Raw genomic sequence first — 21,054 nt, forward strand, 5'->3', positions numbered from 1 at the left:
TTCAATTGCGTGTCTTCTTTTTCTTCTTATTTGTAGTTTCCAAATGAATCTGATTGCTTTTACGGATAGATAGTTTCACTCAAATTTGATAAAGAAAAATCATATTTTAATTCACTTTTTTACTATTTTTAATTTATTATTTTAATTATTATTTGATGATTTATTTTAATTTTTTAATAATGTAATATAAGGATTTAATAATAATTGGAGTAGTAAATTATAAGTAGATAAAAAAAGTTAAAATATCGTTATTCTATTCTAAACAAGTTTCATTATTATGTCATAAGTAGGGATGTCAAAAATATTCGTACCCGTGACGGATAAAACCCACAATAAGTAGAAAACGGATATTAAAAATTGATACTCGTTATCCGCGGGTATAGATACCTACATGTTAATGGGGCGGGTATGGGTATCATAGTATCCGTACCCGTGGATACACGTATCCGCTAAACTTTAATTTACAAAAATACCGCATAACAAGTATCCGACAAATATGAATACGAGTACGGGACGAATATTTATCCAACGGGTAGAATACGGGGAGCTACTACCCATACTCTACCCGCTCCGTTGACATTCATAATCATAAGTCGCACAAAATGAATTATATTTTCTTAAACTACGCCATCATTTCTACTTTTTATTCTTACAATAAATTCAAAAAATCTATAATGTTTTTGAAACCTAAAAGTGTCAGTATAATGTTTTAAATAAATTTAATTAAGTTTTAAACTTTTAATATTTTTAATTGAATTTTTATTAAATAAATTTGTAGTGTATTGGGTATTCAAAAAATTTATATTAATTATGAAAAATCATATCTTTTAATACATTGAGACAAAATAAATAAATAACAGAACAAGACAAAGTCACATTATATTTTTTTGGTATATTGAGAGTTCAAAAATTTTATATTAACTATATAAATATATTAACACATAAAGTAAGTAAACATAATAACAAAGCAAAATAAGAGTCATCTTATTCGATTAACGAAAGAATTAAACTACAATAATTTATTGAAAAAATTAAATATCTAATATATCGAAAAGTAATGTAATAGAAACTCAATTACAAATAGTTAAATTTATGAAGATTTAAATCTTAATTAAATCTTTTAAATATATAAAAAAATTATATATGATTTAGAAACTTTGAGATGTTTGTGTTATTTAAAGAAAAAAATCAGCAAGAATTTACTCTGAACTGTGTAAATTATGTGTCTAACACATTCCTAAAGTGTAATTTTTGAACGAACCATGTTTTTAACTTCAAGATATTTGGAGGTACTGTTTTACTTTTAAAACATAAAAAGTTATTTCAAACTAAAAAGTTTAAATAAAGGCTTAAATATGTTTTTTTATCTTTTAAGTTGTAGTGAAATTTGGAATTGGTCCATCTTCGAAACTTTTGATCAATTTAGTCCTTTTAACCAGATTCTGTGAAGTTTATCTAACATTTCAAGCGCATTTCATAATAGTATTTGAATTATTTACATTGTTTGACCCATTTTCATTTAAATGCTAACTCAAATATTATCAAACACGTTTAAAACTTCAAATAAACTTAACAAAATTTGAGATTAAAATGACTAAATACACACATTTCTAAAGATGAAGAACTAAATTGGTCAAAAGTTTGGATGAGGGACTAATTCCAAATTTCACTGAAACTTTAGGAACAAAAACATATTTAACCCTAAAATAAATAAGAAAACCTGGTTTAAAATTAATTAAAGCCTCTCTAACGAGTTTTGCAATTTTTGAAGTTTAAAAGCTGCATTTAAGTTAAAATTTCCGGAATAATATGAGATTGAATCTTTGAATTTAAAATAAATGTAAAAAATTAAAAGTGTTTAAACTTCAAATACTGTGTAATCTCCTTTTTAATGAGAAAGGAATTGAAACTTTGACTTTTTTTTTAGTTCATATTTGATATTTTCTTTTTTAATACTCATAAAATATATATTTTTTAATAACTATTAAAGCGTTATCAACGACTAAAACACATCATAAAACTAAATAATTCAATAAAACTTATATATTTTTGTAAATTATAAGATTATTACGAACAATTAAAAATTACCAAATATTTAATGGACATTATATCAAGGTTAGAAATTGAAAAAAAATAAAGTAGTTAAGTCAGAACGACTTGCAATAGTTGATTTACATATTTACAATAATTACATATTTCTTTAAAAAATATATCTAATATAATGTAATGTTGACATTTTTAAGTCACGATCTCAAATAATACATTTCCTTTTGTGAGGCTAAATATTTTTAAAAATTTCGTATGGCACGTGGAATATTGTGGGAGCACATGCGTGGCCTAGACAGACCCATGTTATGTTACAATTAACTTTATTAGAGAAAGAATATGAGATGCATACAAAATAAATATATATATATATATATATATATATATATATATATATATATATATATATATATATATATATATATATATATATATATATATATATATATATATATATATATATATATATAATTGATGATGATCTCCAATTAGATACACGATGTTTCCACATAGTATGTGGTAAACACTTGTTTGCACTCATTACGTATAAAAGTAATTTCTTACACATACTTTCCTTTTCTTATTACTATTATTATTAAATAGCTTACAATTTGATACTCCCATTTTTTTTTATTCTCCGCTATATATTAGAGAAGGAAGAAATTTGTCATTTGGATGAACTATTTGATTTGACATATAAATATGTATCATAAAATATAATTAATATGTGACTTATAACCATCCACCATGTTAAAATAACAAGTTGTACTTTTGCCATGTGATGCATGATGTAGTGTAAAATATCTAGTATGAATTTTATCAAATGAAAAATGAAGCAATTTACAACAATGATAACTACCAATGATTGTAGCTTTGTTATTTTTCATGTTTTTTCATTTTTGGAATTTGTATGGCAAATGACTTAATCGTGTTGTTGTTAGTTTTATGGTTTTGTATTTGAATGTTTTACTGTGAATTCCTTTTCTTGGATTACAATGTAGGTGTGTAAGGTACTTTTTGAACTTTTTTTTTTCTATTAGGTGTGTGTTTGGTTATGCGTCAAAGTAATGTAGAATTAATTAGAATTGATTTTCTAACGCAGAATTATTACGTATTTAGTTTCTAAAATCAATTGAAGGGTAAAAAATTCACGAAAACAACTAATTCGTTCTTCTGCATTAAAAAATTGATTCTACTGAAATCAATTCTCCAATGCTAAATCAAATACATCCTAATATATCTATCTTTATTTACCTGATAAAGAAAAACAATAATTATAACCACAAATACAATATTTTTTCTTAAAATAATCATCCTTAAAAAAATAATGAGTTTTTATAAGCATGTTAGAAAAATCTATTTATCAATTTTAATATAACAAATATGAAAATTTTAAGTTATATTTACAAATATACGAACTAAAAGTTTATTTTTTAGTTACTTATTTTTTAAATATATTTTTCTAGAATATTTTCACATATACTCACACCAAAAAAGAAAATCATACAAGAAATAAACACAGAAAAATAAAATAAGCTAATTAAAAAAAATACACATATATCCATATATATATATATATATATATATATATATATATATATATATATATATATAATATTCAACAGAATTGTAGAACAATACACTGATTACACCAAACTAATTTAGATATTTATTATTCACCTTATGACTTACATAAGAAAAATAAAAGATTAGTGGACCTTAATTAAAAACACCAGATCATAAAGAATATGCCAACATCTTTCAAAATATATATGGTTTTGCAATTGAAACACAGTTAGTTGAAGTTGTCTGTAATTAAAAGTTTTGTATTTTGTTTTGATGTTATTTGTGCCACATGAATTTTGGATTAAACAGACCCCATCTCCCACTATAGTTTGTGTCCTTTTTTCCTATCACTATTATTCTTTTCATGCACATTGGTAAGTTACTGCATGTGTTTTCTCACAACTTATGAGACATTGGATAGGACAAATTCCACACAACATCACATGCAACAACAATGGACTCCAGTGAATTCTAAATCCCATAATAATGTACCTAGTATTCTTAATTATTATATGTTACCCAATTTAATTATTGAGTGTGGAAAAACTCATCTACATTTTTTTTGTCTACACAATTAATAAAGCTATCAATTATTTCATCTTTCTTTTATTTATTATCCTTCCGTAAATTATTGAGGTGTGGCAATAATATTTTTATCATTCCTTATAATTTGTTTTAGCCCTCAATCATTTTTAACTAGTTCTAGTCTATCAACTTTGTTCATTACCATTCCTAATTCTCTTTTTTTCCATTACATTTCATCAAATTGTCTTATGCTACCTTAAGTCAAAACCGAATTGATCTATCAACTATCATTTATTGTCATTTTTATTCATTTTTTTTATAAATTTTGGTGTTAAATAATAGGAAAATGATATTTTGACTATTAAATTTTGACAACTTTCTCTTATAACATGATGTGTCATCTTCTAAGTGGTTTTTGAGTATTGAGAATGAAAAAATGAAAAAAATGAAAAACCATTTAAAAGATGACAGCTAAGATTATAAGATAAAGTTGTCAAAATTTAGTAATCAAAATATCATTTTCCTAAATAATAATATGTCAAGTAGAATCATCAAACAGGCCTAGAACAACATTGTTCTAACTTGGTTTATAAATAAAAAATTATGTATTTGAAGGTGTGGACTAAAATTAGCAAATTTTTTGTAGTTTATATTTAAATGTTTTTTAAAAAAATAAATAAGAATTAAAATAAGTATATGGTTTTTCTGACAAACATTTAAATAAAGTTTATCTATACATCAGCATAAAACTATGATACCACAATTAAGTGGTTGATAATATAACATTCAAATAAAAGTCCAAATTAGAAGATTAGAAACAATTTCAAAAATCTAATTAGTACAACCATAAAACCCAAATATTTACATAATCCATGTATACACATCCATCAAAATATCCACATGTGTAAATCAAATTTATTATTATATAATTCCTACCATTACAATTTTTAACAATTTTTTTTCTTCATAAAAATCAATCAACACTGTACTGTGTCATAAACACATATCTAATATAAAATCCAACATAAGTTTTCAACATTTTTATCTTCATCATATCCTTTAATTGAAATAAACTTAACGAATTAAATCAGCTATTTTGTCCTTCTAGACAAACACCTAAAGAATAAAAGAGGAGGTATAAATTTTTAACATACTTTTCACAATACTTGGATTCAAAAATCAAGCACATTATTATAAATTTAGACTAATATTATTTTTTTCAGCTTCAATTATAAATGCAACTAACAAAACGTCACATGAACACACAAAGAGTAAAACCTATGAAACTAAATAAAAAGAAGAAGAAGAAAAACTTACTCAGATTAATGTTCTGATTAGGACTCAGATTAATGTTCTGATTAGGAAAATTTGAAATATTATTTGTCTTTTCCTCAATGACTTGGAGAGAAAAAAAAATGAAGATAGTTAAAAACTTTTAAAGAAAAGGTGGGGAGTTTTTAAAGAAAATGAGTTTTAATAATATTGTACTTTTTCAGAGACATAAAAAAAATTATATTACTTTATATATACATACAAATATATATATATATATATATATATATATATATTATAACTTTTCAAACTTAAATATGAATATTATTCTTTGTCTGTTTTAAAATCGTCACTCTGTAATACTAAAATAAATTGTTTTATGTGCATGGAACTAAAATAAATTGTTTTATGTGTATGGAACTGCTGGGTTATATATTCTTTCATATATGGGTTATGGTTATTTGAGAGATTGTGATTTTAAATATATATGACATTAGTATTACATATATAACGCATTTGACACCATTTTTATCTCAAAACTTTGAGGCAATGATGTTATGGGTTTTTATTCTTATATAGTGTTTAATTTTGTCTATTCTAATATATTTTCCTTCAAGTGTATGAGTGACTCTTTTTTGTTGTGGTTATGCGGTCAATCACTCCGAACCATCGGCTCTGATACCACTGTTATGTTTATATTTTACGTCATATATGGTTATAGACATTGAGAGATTGTGGTTCTATATGATTATATAACATGAATCTTACACATATAAGACATTTGCCACCATTTTTACTCCAAAACTTTAAGACAATGATGTTATGAGTCTTTATTCTTATATAGTGTTTAACTTATATATTCTATCCAATGTGAGACTTTTAACTCACACTTGAACAATTCCCGGAAAAAAAATATTAAAAACTCTAATGACAAATACGTAGAATAGAAATTTAATGTAATAATAGACGTTTTCTAGACATTACAAGAAGATTAAAAAAAAATCGGTGGAAAATTTTGAAATTTAAAGTTTTGATTCCCAGGTACGTGCTTTGTGATTTACTTCAATTTTGTTGGTTTTACTCATTGTTGATTTAATATTTTAGATTATGGTTAAACGATTTGTTTTTATCCTGATAATAGATTATAATTAAACCCTAAAATGAAAAAGAGCCGAATACAAGATACAGAAAATCTTAACATTTAAAGAAATTTCATTTAAGGAGACCTCTAAAGGTTCTTTATCCTCTTCTATAAATAGCTGAAATTGAGCATTATATGGTTTACCTCTTCTCTGTTTTCTTTCTCCATTATACTAAAGAACTGATATAGATGCACGTTATCTTTCGATTGCATTTTTGTTTCTTAACTATTTCTAACTTCAAAGTCAAATAATAAATAGTTTTGTTTTAAAATAGTTTGAAAATAATTGTAAGTAGTAAACCAAACATGTACTAAATGAAAAATTTCATCTTGCTATTATACACGTGATGATGTCGGCCACAGAGTTGGAGCATTGAAGCTTGGAATGGAAGGATGCAGCAGAATAAGATAAATAAACAACTTTAAAATGTGTCTACTACACATACATAAAATAAACATAGGTCAGATTTTAGTTTAATGATGGGTCCCATTTATAAATTGTAGCAGGTTCATATTTCGACATTATGATGGAATCGCTGGACCCTACTTTATCAGATCATCTTTTTGCTTATCTTTTTCCTATCCTTTTCTTTTTTTATTTCTCTTCTAATAATGGTTTATCGTATTATTTCCTTGTTTTGTATATATAATTAAAATAATAATGATAAGAAAAAATCTTATTTTATGTACATTTAGTGATGAACTAGTGTTTCCCCCCTTTTCTAGATAAATAATAATATTTAAAATATTTTTTTCTCTTCACTCCAAAGAGATGAGTGAAGATTCTGTTATAAAGACTTCGTGGTGTTTCTTTCACTCAATTAAATTCACTGTGACTGAATTTATGTACCGACACATATCACCAAACCCTCACTCAATTTAAATTTGAATTGGGCATGTGTCGAAACTAAATTTTAGAGAAAAAAAAATTAACACTTTGTTCATATATAAAACTTATATTGGACAATATTAAACTAACCATCACTTAAATCAACAAACATTCAAACAAATAGAAATAATTATTAATCTATTTCCATTTATCGATCACTAATTAATTACTAATAATGATGTGAAGAAAGTAACAGCAAAACATTAAAGAAAAACGTGGCAATAACTACTACATTATTCTACATTATTCATGCACCTTTTATAAAGCATAGAATTTCTAGATCATTGAATGATGGAAAGTTACTCCATTCAATCTCTGCACCATCTCAATATCTATATGTTTACCTACTTTTGGAATAAGAGTAAACAAAATTGGGATTTAGATTTAAGTTAATTTTATATGAAAATTTCCACCGGAATATATTAGACATAATTTTTATTTAAAAGTAACTTCGTTGGATTCACTATTGTTTTGATAAAATCAGAACGAGAATTCTACCTAATACTAAAACAAATCTAAAGGTATGTGGTTAATTTATTTTTGTTTTTGTGTCTAAAATTAGTTATGCAAAAATTAACAAAAAATCTGCAGGGTTGGTGGCAAATCTAATATTTTATTTTGATGTTTATAAAGTTGTTTCAACTTCTAATATTCAAATTTGGGATAAAGATTCCTTCAATCCAAGTAGACAACTTGTAAGTCGGAAATCCGACTACAGTATTGCGATGTTTAAGAAGACACATGAAAGCTAGCCGCCCCTTCACCAAAACATTTTCACAACAGTAATGTTATCTGATGATTTTAAGAATATTTTATACAATTTCAATTTCATATAGATAAACTTTATTCAATTTTCTAATTTATGCAATTTGATTCTTAATTTTTTTATTTCATTCAAATTGGCTTAATTCCATCACCTTTGTAGTTACAATTTCAATTGGTCGCTGAAAAAAGCGCTGTTAATTAATGACATTCAGTAAGTACAACAACAATAATGAAATCATTATTAATTAGCTGATGATAGAGTGAGAACTTCAAATCTAACACTAAATTCTAAGAATGTGAAGTTAATTTAGATAAATTTAAATTTGTGAAAGTATTTTTTGTGTCTCCTGTGGTTTTCTATATTAAATAGTATTAATTAGAAGCATTTATTCACGACTTCCAAAATCTTGAGCTGTATGTCACATCTACTTTTCCCGCGGGTCATAGAGAGGAAACTTAATGCGCAATCAGATTCATAAAAGAACAAACACTGCTCTCAGCATGCTAAAAATTCATACCTTCGTTGGTAGGGCCTCCTCCTAATACTAAATTAGCATTAGTAAGAGCAAATCACAATTCATTAATTATTCCAACTTTCTTTAATTCAGATTTATCATCAACGCAATTTTATTGCACTTTCAATGCACCAACACAAGTAACAAAGGAAATGTTTGTTCAAAGTATGTAAGAGGACAATCAAAACACACTTCTTCTGGTAACATAACCGCACGCTTCCTTTACATTTCTTATTATTCGCCATGCTTGCATTTTACAAACGCACTCTTTTAAAAACCTACAAAGACTGAGTCTACGTTTGTTTCTATCAAGCTTCACATCTCACGAACATTAGGTAAAGCGCTGTAGCCACGTGTCAAATCACTCACTTTCATAATAAATAACAATTTTTGATCACATAAATAAAAATTATTATAATATTTAAAATTAATTTTGTTAGAATTCGTAAAAAATATTATGATTATGGAGTGAGTCTACGGAGGAGGGAGTGTGTTTGTGACTTTCCCTGTCGGAAATTTTTGTCGCACCCGACATATGAATGAAAAGTTACTTGCGGTAATGCACGTAGACAACATCAACGACAACGAACCACACTATATTTATTTAATGAGGAACTTTAGTTAAATCGGGTAAGAGATTGCGGAGAAGAGATTATAATTTATTTAATTATATATGAATAGTTTTACGACCCCTGCAAACGCAGCTGGTTGAAAACTACAGAGCATGGTAGGTTGTACTATTATGACCGATGATGCAGCAGAGCGCAGTGCTTTACAACTGTTAAAATACACCAAATTCATAAATAAAGGTAAAATAGCAGAAACAAACCCTATCATAGAAAATAATTTAAACATCTTTTTGTGAAAGACAAAACGCGGAAACTTTGCTTCCATTTTTCTCTTTCGTGCATCGCATCGCCAAGCCAGACGCCCTTCTTTCCATCGCTTTCTTTATTTGTCGCACATATTCTTCACATCCTACAAAACATAACAACACATGCACATATTATATACACTGTGTCTGTCAATGTCATTAGTGGGTTCGTGGTCCCTGTAAGACCCAACCACAAAAATCATTTTCCGTATCAAATTAAAGCCTTGACATGGGTCACGAGGGGTTGGTGTTCATTTTTTTGGGAACAAGTATACATGTAAGAAAATGGAAGTATTGATGAAAAAAATATAATAATATATAATGTACGTAGGTAGGAAGAAGGTTACCATAGGGTTATCCTAGTTGACCACCGTCTAAGAGTGGTAAGGAGGGGGAGGTGATGCGTAGATGTAGGGCTTCTTGTAAGGTGGTGGTGGTGGAGAGTGATAGACTGGGTGGGGAATGTAAGGAGGATGAGGGTGAGGAAGAGGGTGCGGGTGGGGCAGAGGGTGGGGGTGAGGAAGTGGGTGTGGGTGGGGAAGAGGATGCGGGTGAGGAAGAGGGTGGGGGTGCGGGTGTGGTAGAGGGTGTGGGTGGGGGTATGGGTGGACAGGAGGTGGAGGCGACGAGTACTTGTAAGGCTTCTTAGGTGGTGGAGGGGGAGAGTGGTAGACGTAGGGAGGGTGAGGGTGAGGGTGTGGATGAGGGTGGGGTTGAGGGTGTGGGTGTGGATGAGGGTGAGGGTAAGGGTGGACTGGAGGTGGTGGAGATGAGTACTTGTATGGCTTCTTAGGGGGTGGGGGAGGAGAGTGGTATACGTAGGGAGGGTGAGGGTGGGGGTGTGGGTGGGGATGTGGGTGAGGATGGGGGTAAGGGTGCACCGGTGGTGGGGGAGATGGGTATTTGTAGGGCTTCTTGGGAGGAGGAGGTGGGGAGTGGTAGTAGTAAGGCTTCTTTGGAGGAGGTGGCGGTGGAGAGTGGTAGTAGTATGGCTTCTTCTTTGGTGGTGGGGGTGGTGAGTGGTAGTAATATGGTTTGGGTGGGGGTGGTGAAGGTGGCGGTGGAGAATGGTAGTAGTATGGCTTAGGTGGAGGTGGTGAGGGTGGCGGGGGAGAGTGGTAGTAGTAGGGCTTGGGTGGAGGAGGTGAAGGTGGTGGTGGAGAGTGATAGTAGTATGGCTTCTTCTTGGGTGGGGGTGGTGGGGAGTGATAGTAGTATGGCTTAGGTGGAGGAGGTGAAGGTGGTGGTGGTGAGTGATAGTAGTATGGCTTAGGTGGAGGTGGAGAAGGTGGTGGGGGAGAATGGTAGTAGTAGGGCTTGGGTGGAGGAGGAGAAGGTGGTGGTGGGGAGTGGTAGTAGTATGGCTTCTTTTTGGGTGGAGGTGGTGGTGAGTGGTAGTAGTATTTAGGAGGAGGAGGTGGTGAAGGTGGTGGGGGAGAGTGGTAGTAGTATGGCTTGGGTGGAGGAGGAGAAGGTGGTGGTGGAGAATGGTAGTAGTATGGTTTTTTGGGTGGTGGTGGTGGTGAGTGATAGTAGTATGGCTTCTTGGGAGGGGGTGGTGAAGGAGGAGGAGGAGAGTGATAATAATAGGGTTTCTTTGGTGGTGGAGGTGGTGAAGAATAGTGGTAAGGAGGAGAGACGGGTGGGTACTTCTTGGGTGGAGGAGGTGATGAGTACAAGTAGTTATCAGCTGAGATTTGAGACGGCAAGGTTAGAGACAGTATTGCCAATAGCAGAGTGAGTGTGGCGGAGGCCATTAGAGACCCCATTGTTTTTCCCCTCAACCTCACTACAACGTGGGGTTTTGTTCTGCTCTTTCTCAACCAAATGCACCCTTTATATAGAATCTCTCTTTACCCCATTCCACACCAACTAATCTTTTTCGTAAATTTCATCTCTTCTCCTTCTTCTACCCATAATTCCTTTCTAATAAAACGCTAATAATTTATCTCCTAAAACATATCAGTTAAAGTAGAAAACCACATTCCCCCATATTGACGTTCGCAAACAGAAAAAAGCCTTAAATTATGAAAATGATATTTGTCCTTTTTAACGCAGTAAATATAAATAATTTATTATTATTGGATCGGAGTGGGAATGTAAAATGATTTTGAAATAGTGAAACATGAATTAATCTCCATTAAATTGTGGGTGTTTGAAAAGTAAATGGATGGTTTTGTTGGCATTGGAAGACTTAAAAAGCGTGGTACTACATGGTCCGTAGCAGCCTCAATGATTTTGAAGGAGTGTCCGTCTTTTTCTCTCTCTAATCAATTCATCTAGGCTGCTTCTCTACACACTTTAGAGTGTGCACAACACCACGGCTTGCACATGTTGCATGCCAATGCACAGTTCCTTTTTCGACAAAACAATTTTCCTTTTACTTTCCTTCTTTTATTTCTTACTTTAAAATATAAATGCCAACCAATCTCATGTCTCCACCTCTTTAATTGCTAATTTTAATTACTTTTCTTCTCAATTATTTTTACCTTTCCACTGTTCCATAAATTGTCTTCTTTTATCCAACTTAATTACTGTGATTTATAACTAACTTTGTGTTGAAAAAAAAGTGTACAACCTAAATCTTGTGCAAGGTCCCAACAAAGGTGGGTTCTTCTCCTTAATGGGTCCTGAAGCTTTGGAGTGACCGAGTGGGGATACTCTGACGTTAATTGAGTTAATGAAAACATTAATACTGAATGGTTGGTGTAACCCAAGTTACGTACAAGGTTGGTTAATAATGAATAAAGGTTTCGTGTGCAATAACATAAGACTTTTACCTACGTAATAAAATTTTAAATAATATTTATTATACGAAATATCGAATCTCAAATTTTCATCGAAGGTAAAATGGAAAAGACTTGTGTCATTTCTATCTAAATTTAGTTATGAATGAATAACTTAAAAAGTGATTTTTTATTTGCTAAACATGAATATTTAGTTAACCATTGGCCACGAGGTTTTTTGGTTAACGGGATTTAAATAAATTATGAAAAATGGGAAGTTAAAGAAAGGTGAAGGAAGAAAAAGTGGAGATAGTATAAGCTAGAAATTTGATGCTCTTATTTTAGTAATTTTCGATGGAAGTTACCATTTGTCACATGTTCCAAACGGTTGGTAAGTTTCTAAGTTCTGTTTCAACGTATCCCAAAATGGTAAGATCCATTCATAGCTACATAGATAGGTACCTTATACCTAAATATCATTACATCACCACCCATATGCATAACCTAAAATATAAAACAGACAGATACTGGTACAGTATATTTTTAAAATAAAGAAGAAAAAAAATATATTGTCAATGAAATCGAAATTATTATATATTACCAAGGGATTGACTAAGGATTTAGCAGTATATAAAAGCAACCGTAGACAGAAGAGGAACGTGTTGTTAGAGAAGTTTTATTTATAAGAGTGAAAGAATTTATAATTCACCGTCACAGTGTATTATTATTTTATTATTATTATTTGCAATGAAATGGATTAAAAAATAAAATAAGAAAAGCATAATAATAATATGTATGAGAGAAAAGGAAGGGCAATGATGATACGTGGAAAACATTAAAAGAAAATGTTTAGGTTTGAGATCCAGACTGGCCATGTATTTGACCGTTCATGATCTCATAGATGTCACATTCCCATTGACTGAATGAGACATGCAGAGATAGCAGTGTGTCTCAACAACATGTCATTAATATTTAAGTTCTAATATATTTCACACAAGTTATAGCAAGAGTATGGCTACATTAAATTTTTTTTCTCTGTGATAATGAGCAACAGTTTAAAGTTGCAGTGAGTTTGATTTTGGGCAATTTTTAGTGCAAAATATCAGAGATGGTAGAACAAGAAAACAATCAAAAACCAGCTACTTCAGTACTGTCTTGCTATATCTTGGGGGTAAATTCCTTTACTTCAATAAGAAGTGAAAGTGACTGCACAACGCATATTTTTAAAATTATTTTCATTTTGAAACCAGATTCTTCGTGTAAAAAGACAATATCAGAATCTACTATACATCTTTATTTTAATCCTGGATAGGTGTGCGTGATGAATTCTTATCAATTCAAGTAATTATTTATTCTAATAGCTCCAAACACAGTCTCAAAATGTAAGAAAAAAAAAAGAACACGGTTTACAAAGATTCCAGAGAAGTATATGGGAGAATTCACACACGTATATGTGATTAATTAATTTCAATTAGTCTTTACTTGCATTAGTATAACCCATATTAAAGAAACAAATTATGCGCCTGATATTATAAATTTGGTCTATGAGGGGTAAAAATTATTTAAAAATTAACCATTTGGCAAGGGGGTCATTTAACAAATTGAAATTTTCACTGATCGATTTACTTAAACAGAACTTTTAGAACGTCATGTTTAAATTAAAATGCAATTTTTTTTTTCATATGCTACGTACCAAAACCTGAAATGATTAGAGATCTACCTAGTTTGGTAAAAAGTTTGGAGGATTTGTACATGAAACGATGATTGGGTTATTTGGGGGAAGACTTTTGAGAGGTATTCAAGAAAGTTGGCCCATGTATAGTCTATAGTGGCAACATGCATGCATACACATGATGAAGATGAAAAAGTATAATATTTATATATGGTAAATGATTGATTATTTGAATAATAACAAGTATTGGGAAAATATGGAATAAAAAAATTGGTAGGGTTGCTAGCATGAGATTGGGGTGTCTGGAAGATGGGTGTGTAGTCCAATTTGAATAACCTTTTTTACAGCTAAATTGTAAGTGTGGACACACCACCATGCACCTCAAATTCTGATAAATCCTACAAAAATATTACATCACATGCTCACTTTAAGGGGGTTTTTATCACGTAGATACAACATCAATGAGATCTGAACCCAACCACATAAGATATTGACCTCACTCTCAACCCAAAATCTTAAGATAATGGGTTTATAGGTCTTTATCCTTATATAATGCTCTACTTTTTTATTTCTAGCCAATGTAAAATTTAGACTCACACTTAGATCCCTGACACTCTTTTTTATATTCAATATTAACAAAATCAATTTATTTCATTCACATCATTTCACTAGCGTATTGTTTTCCCAACTTGTAATCAAAATTATAATCCGAATCTTCGAATCTATGTATATTTAAATTTTTATTTTTATCGTGTTAGCAATAGAAAAGAGTGTTTTTAGAAGTAGATTTTGTGTATATTTGCGAATATTCTGAATAATGCACAAGAACTTGTTATTAATTATGGATTATATATATGTATGGCATGTGGGTTCCTATAGACGCGCCATATTTACTTTATATATATCACAAACTTTGTACATTATATATGAGATAAGACATATTTGTCCCTGTATTATGTACTATTTTAATATTTTAAAGTAATGGTTTAGAATTTAAAAAACCAAAAGTGCACGTTGTAATTTTGTATAGGTGGACAGCATTTGATTACTCACCTTTTGCATGCAATTTTTTTCCTTTATTTTTTTAAATAATGGGTAGATACTCATGTTCTAGTAAATAATTCTACAACCTTGAAAGAAATAGAAAAACAAAAAGTTATATACATTTTAAATTCTAGAACTATAAATAAAAATGTAATGTGACATAAATACAAGGGTTTTGTAATTACATAAAGAATTTCAGCTTGTCTTCTCATTTAGATTTCATTGCTCTCTTTTATGTCTACTTTTAAATTAAAAGACTCGTATAATAATATCAATTTTAAATTTAGCTTTCAAACATGGAAAAAAAGAAAAAAGAAATATTTCAAGCACAATTTCTTACTTATATTTTTTACAAATAAATACCTCTATCATGAGTTAGACCTGTTGTTAATCTTTCATACTCGAGCATTGTAATTACTACCCCAAACCGGAAATGTCAAATTTAATATATAAAAGCTAATATGACATGTATAATAATGATTAAAGCAAAAGATTTTGATTCGCCATGATTTCTAAAGGAAAAAAAAAATCAGGAACTTGGATGAAAGTATGATCATTCAAAATACTAAAATAATATTAAAGAAGGTGAAGAAAACAAATTTGCATTATTATCACTATTTAACACTTGACTAAAAGGATACAATGTAGATGGAGTGTGACAAATTTTGGTGCATTCACCGTTGGATGAGAGGTGTCTCGTAGATCATTTGTAAATAAACTAGTTGTGGCTATTGGATTAATTTCAAGGGTGCAAGAGTGAGTTGAAAAATCAAACACAGTGCATCAAAATGCACCAAATTAAAATCCACTTGTTTAGCTGTATTCAGGTGGCACAGCAAGAGAAATTTGAATAATTGAAAAAAACCAAGAAGATAATGCGTGCCTTCAGCTTTTTAAAGAAAAAACCAAATGACCATAATACCATCAATAAGTTACCGACAGAAAAATATTAACATGGGACGGAGTTCACGTTTTGAACATTGGAAATCAAAATCATGATCATACAGTAGATCAGACGTGGATCAGACGGTCAGCGTTTCACAATGTGGAGAGATAAAAAAGAGTGTCCATTATTCACTGCAAGGTACATTATCACCACATCATGATGCATATAAAATCCATAAACAAAAGTCAAAGTAGGTTCACATCATGGTCTTGTTATTCTGGTCCCTAGTGTATGGTTTCTTCCGTATCTTCTCCACTTTGAAGAGTCACCAACACTTCAAAACAAAACCCAAAACTAATGATATAGAAAAATCAACGCTGACAGATATTATTATTAACAAGTTGTAGTACTCTACACTTAAGTTAACCACTAAGTGTCTTAATTAAATTGTTACAAATTCATTTAAAATTTCACCAGAAAAAAAAATGTACTTTAGATAAAAATAAATAAATTCAATGGAGATATCTTTTTCTTCTTGGAATAATTCTCACTTTGTAATACGTGATGAAGCAATGAAGGCATGGCATTGGTGATGTGGACCACATTTTGAGTATAGCAATAAAATCAATCTCTCTCTCTCTCATTTACCTCATTGCAAAGAATCCAAAGACCTTTCTCATAGATTCCCTTGCTTTATTGGCCTTGACAACTACAATTTCAATGCATAGCTACTTTTGTACAACTTTCTTCTTCACACTTCCTCTTTATTCACCGTAATTACTCAATTTTGCAAAGAAAACTTAGGTATGTGCATTGTATTAACACTAAACCATGCCAAATGTGTGTTTTACATTAATTAATACCAAGTCATTGATTGATAGGGCAACAATAACTGCCACAAAAACCTAGTCACCATATGTGTAGTTTTGCATATATGAAGTGTTAATAAAATAATTACAAATTGCAAAAGTAAAGAGACACAAAGTAATTTCTCTTTTAGACAAAGTCTGGTGTATGCACTCAATTGATTATGGACATTTGTTAGGCAAGACAGCGATATGATATGAGGTATATGCTTTTGAAAATCCCATGCAATGGAAACAAAGATAAAAAAAATTGGCTTGAAACTATGCTTTTGCACATGGTTCCCTTTTTCCATTTAACCCTTATCTCTGGCCCAGGAGCTTTGGGTGCAATCATGTGCATGTTGTTATGCACACCAATTAAGCATCTTCTTACCTTGTTATCATTATTCTGACCCAAAATCAACCTAATTCTCATTCTATAGAAAACAACCATCTTACCTTTTAGTTGAATATTATATACTCATGCATGAATGTAAATAATCTGTGAACACTCAAAGGTTCAGACATTGAACTTTTAAGACACTACTCATCATGATAACTCTCGAAACTTAACTATGTTAAATGATCCTATTTGAGGTTGTAACAGTTAAATAAAGGTACTATGGATGGAATTGTCATCCAGATTCAAGGAACTCTAAATTTCACAAGCCTGACAATTGTTACTGTTGATATCAGTTCCATCGTCCTGATACGAAGGACAGTGATGATTTTGGTTCAGAATTCCATTTAATTGGGAAGATAAGAAAGAGTGGTAGAAGAGGTGAAGAAGACCCCACTGTAATTTCCTCAGCGAATGAAGAAACACTGCATTCTGAACAGTGGAGATGTTAGCAAGGAGACTAATCAGGAATAATGATTTTTCTTTGTTTTTTTATAGATTACTTGCAGAGACTAATATTATACTTATTTGAGAAAAACAAGAAGAAAAGTCAGCTACCAACTGCACAAATGATGCCAAACAATGATAGAGATTGAATGAACCACCACTACTGCTTTTGTTAAATATAAAACTTCAAACTTTTAATTTGTTCTTTCAGACACGACTACTATTATTTTCTCACTAGTTCACATATTATTTAAGGTTCTTAAAGTGCTGTAAGATATCACCAAAAGTTTTATGTTGGTTAAAATTAATAATGTAACTCAGAAACTAAAGTAAAATCTAATTTATAAAGTAGATTTGGTGACCCTTGTAATTGTAACTAGCTTGAGATTGGAACACATCATTCAATCAAGTTTCAATTTTTAAAAGTTTGAAAGACAAATGCAAAAACTCAATGTTGAAAGTTGATGGTTTATCGTGTAACTTTGATTGAAACTTGTTAGTCTGTGTTTTCAAATGAAAACAAAATCAGTGACAGCAAAATGACGTGAATAACCTGTTTATTTTCTGACAGGAGCAGTAATTGCTTTTACGTTTAAAATATTCAATTTTTTTTAACTTTTTTTTAATACGTACGTTCATGGAAGGGCAGGAATGGACCCACCTGCCGACACATACAAAACTGTGTATAGGAATTAAGACTCATAGGTCAATGTGAAGTTACATTTTAAAACAAATATAAAGTTTTCGGTAAATTAGTTTACATTACTTTTTTTTTTTACTTTATGTTTATATAATTTATTTAGTATTTTCATATTATCAAAATTTGAAGCCAAATTTATCTTAGAATTTTAAAAAAATTAGACATTTATTAAAATTGTAATGACATAAGAATATAATTGAGTAAATGATAGGTTTAAATATGTTATTTATCTATTATCTCTTAATAACATCTTAAATTAATTATGCTTCAAAACTTTAGATCATACTAGTTTTACATTTTTTAAAATATGTAAACTTAATTGTTTTAATTGAATTTTGTTAATATTTTAAAATTGTTTTTTGAATAATTTTAACGCACAAATGTGTTAGGTGATGTAAATATTTTAAATATTATTATAAAATTATTTAAAATATTAAATAATTTTTTAGTAAAAATAAATAAATTAAAAATGTATTTATTTCTAAAGACGAAGATAAATAAATTATAATATTTATTTTGTGAGGTTTACATTTCAAAATTATTCTTACTTGTTTAGTTTTGTTGTACTCTTTACCTCTCCCATTAATGTTTTATTAGTTTGAAGTTATATTTCATGTATACCGTTAATAAGAACCACAAAGGAAAAATAATTCTGTGATTTGTACCTTATACAAGAGAAATCGTCCTAAAATAATTTATTAAGAAAAATTTATAATTTAATGAATTTTAATTTTATAGTTGTACTAAAAGAGGCATGTGAACCTTATGCCTACTGGTACTGGTAATAGTCTATGTTTCTTTGGATGTAATTGTTATTATACAATTCCTGCTGTATCATTTTGGAATAACTTGATTAGTTATGTTCCCCTAGTTGAGAATGTCTCAACATATTGTAATTATTACCTAGGGTTAATTAATTATTATAATTATGTATTGATATACAACCAATAACTATATTAGGGGACAGTTAAATTAAGTTTAGACAATATATGATCTCACTTTTAAGACTGAAAAATAAGTGATATCTTATGAATATATAATAATTCTTAGATAAGAGATACTATTCACTGCATATTTATTGTCATATTAATTTAAGTTTTAGTGATCACTCAATCTGTTCTATCGATCCAACATGCATGGACAAAAAATAATATTATGAATCCTTAAAGATTAGAAATAGCACAAGTAACAAGAATTATTACTATTTTGCATGAATCATTTTATTCTTGTAAAAACATTTTGTCACCCGGTATGAAACCAAGAAAAACACGTAGGAAATTATTTTTTAACAAAATTTTGTTAATAAATTTTTATAATACACTAATGACAACATCTTAATGGATAAAATAAATATTTAATATGACTTGAAAAAGAAAAAAAAAAGAATTGACGTATGCTAAAAAATAAACTGTCAAATTTTATAAAAAAAAATCAAAAAATCATAATCATTACATGTAACACGACAACTAATGAATGAACACCACCAGAAGAATTAAGAGAATCATTTAGCCCAAACAAGATTATTGTTGAAGCTCCAAAAAGAGCTTGAGGCATGTGTCGAAGAATTAGATGTCTTTTATTTATTTTTAAATCAAATAAATATTATTTTTTAAATTATTTTATATTTTTTCTCTTTTTTTTCCAACTTTTTTTACTCTTCTTGATATGAAACATATTTAAACTTAAAATTTTCAAGTTTAAACACTTAATAACTAATTTAAACAATACAAATTATTATCATTGTAAATCAATATCAATAAATAGTTAAAATTATTTATTTGTTGATACTTTGATTAGAAAATATGGACTGCGTGAGAAATAGAAAAGTTTAAATTGGGCCTTTGATGATAAAGAGCAAAAGAAAGAAAAACGGCTCATATATATATATATATATATATATTAATGAATAATTAAAGATCAAACAATATCAGCATACATTATATTGAATGTTAGACAGCTAATACAAAAAACATTTTTTATCAATCTAACTATTAAATTACAGATTTATATTATCATGATTACTTTTTGTTAAAATTGAATAATAATAATATTAATAATAAACAACGATCAAAATATTTATATTTTAATATATTTTAAAATATATATTACTTTAATTTTAATATGCATAAAAATATATTAAATAATTTTAAACTAATAATAAATTTTTTAGTATACAATTTGTATGATAAAACCTTTCCTCTATCAGTGAATTAAAAGAAATATGATTAATTAAACGATATTGAACATTTATCTTTATTTTTCTTCAACCAAACAATTTAATAATTCATTTAACTTCTATTTTCTTCCTTTTATTATCGTTGACGTATTCTTAAAACTAATTCACAATTGTCGCAATCGAAATTCTGCCGGAAAGGCGAAAGCTAACTCAAATTTACACATTATAAGATAGAATGTAATATAATATAGCTTAAAGTTTATAATCTGCTGCTTCTTTACAAGTCAGTTAAAATATCTCATGAGTTATTTATGTCATTGAAGTTAAAACACACTTTAGATGTAGAAATCAAAAGAGATAGCAAGATAAAACACATAATTTATATACTTGGCGGATTGCAGAAACATAAGAAAAAAAATAGTTTTAATTGAATATTTGTATTGTTGCAATATCCAAAAATCAAGTATTTCTTATAAATGCAAAAATTTATTCCAGTATATATTAATCACAACCAATTCAATAACTTAACACCAGATGCTACTTTAACAAAATTAACGGGTGAATT

General features: G+C 29.2%; 1 pseudogene across 1 annotated transcript; it reads right to left on the reverse strand.

Moving 5' to 3' along the window:
- Positions 1-9,357: 9,357 nt before the first annotated feature.
- Positions 9,358-11,415, reverse strand: LOC114190958 (uncharacterized; annotated as a pseudogene). Its single transcript, XR_014996721.1, has 2 exons — positions 9,941-11,415; positions 9,358-9,697 (listed from the first exon to the last, which is right to left on the reverse strand). The product of XR_014996721.1 is annotated as an uncharacterized LOC114190958 (transcript).
- Between the last annotated feature and the right edge of the window lie 9,639 nt (positions 11,416-21,054).

This window comes from Vigna unguiculata, chromosome 7 (genome assembly GCF_037176805.1).
Source record: "Vigna unguiculata cultivar grain cowpea cultivar isolate G323 ecotype 2 chromosome 7, ASM3717680v1, whole genome shotgun sequence".
In the NCBI taxonomy this organism is placed as follows: domain Eukaryota; kingdom Viridiplantae; phylum Streptophyta; class Magnoliopsida; order Fabales; family Fabaceae; genus Vigna; species Vigna unguiculata.